The 1,276-nt window shown below is 37.6% G+C and overlaps 1 non-coding gene across 1 annotated transcript; it reads left to right on the top strand.

Annotated features, from left to right (window-relative positions):
* Nucleotides 1–794: 794 nt before the first annotated feature.
* LOC128579331 (U6 spliceosomal RNA) lies at nucleotides 795–901 on the top strand. The gene has a single exon (XR_008378128.1). It is a non-coding gene; the product is annotated as a U6 spliceosomal RNA (small nuclear RNA).
* The last annotated feature ends 375 nt before the right edge of the window (nucleotides 902–1,276 follow it).

Here is a 1,276-nt window from a genome sequence, read left to right as displayed (position 1 = left end):
GTGGCTGGCACCCAAACCACTGAGCTACGGATGCTGAGCCTCTAACTTAAATTTTTACAGAATGGCGTGGTCCCAGAAATTTAAAAAATTAAAATCTTAAATTACCTTGTAAATAATCAAAACACATACTAATATAAGAGTTGTTTTAAGATTTTTATTTTTGATTATTATGGGTCCATAACAGTTGTAAATCTTTGTAGGGTAGGAAAAGTGTCTCTCCCTGAGATGGACATGTTGGCATTTCCCCCCAGGGCTTTGGCAGGAAACAAATCCCTAGGCAAAAGAAAGGGTGCTGGTCAGTGTCAGTGGTGAGGGCAGGTTTTTGTTGTTGTTTTTGAGACAGAGTCTCACTGTGTCTTCCAGGCCACAGTGCAGTGGCATCATCATAGCTCATAGCAACCTCAAACTCCTGAGCTCAAGCAATCCTCCTGTCTCAGCCTCCTGAGTAGCTCAAACTACAGTGCCCACCCCAAAGCTCAGCTAACTTTTTTAATTTTTAGTAGAGGCAGGATCTTTCACTTGCTCGGGATGTTCTCAAACTTCTGAATTCAAGGGCTTCTCCTGCCTTGGCCCATAGAATGCCGGGATTATAGGCAAGAGCCACTGTGATTTGCCAGGCCTATGTTTACAGCGTGTTGCAGAGAAAACTTATGACAGCACGTTGAGATGTGGCCATAGAAGTGGCAGCTTGAGGTGAAAGACTATAGTTGTAAGTCTTCATCAGATTATAACATAGAAAAAAAGTTTTTAAACTATATTTAAAAATTAAAAGTATACTATAAAAGCATATTATGGTGCTCACTTCGGCAGCACATATACTAAAATTGGAGTGATACAGAGAAGATTAGCATGGCCCCTGCGCAAGGATGACACGCAAATTCGTGAAGCGTTCCATATTTAAAAAAAAAAAAAAGCATATTATGAAGTCTATGTTAAAATAAGAAATACTGTAAAAGTATATTTTAAAATAAAAATTATGCTATCAAGTGTATTATAAATTATATTTTAAATGATTGAATTAGATGTTATGCTCTCTGTAATTGCTCTTTCAAATGTATGAAATATATTATGAATCATAAGCTACAACATATTACAGATGTGTTAGCCCTATAGAATTGTTTAGCTAAAGACTCAGACCTGAGCAGAACTGGTTGTGGTCTTCAAAAATGTTACCCAAATTCCCTAATACTTACGTGGTGTGGTGGGAACTGGATGAAATGATAGAGGAAAACCTACCAAGGTATAACATGTTCTCAGTAAATGTTTTTCATCTGCC

This window comes from Nycticebus coucang, unplaced genomic scaffold (assembly GCF_027406575.1).
Source record: "Nycticebus coucang isolate mNycCou1 unplaced genomic scaffold, mNycCou1.pri scaffold_44, whole genome shotgun sequence".
Classification (NCBI taxonomy): Eukaryota; Metazoa; Chordata; class Mammalia; order Primates; family Lorisidae; genus Nycticebus; species Nycticebus coucang.
Note: the sequence above shows the minus strand (reverse complement) of the source record. Positions and strands in the feature narration are given on the sequence as shown.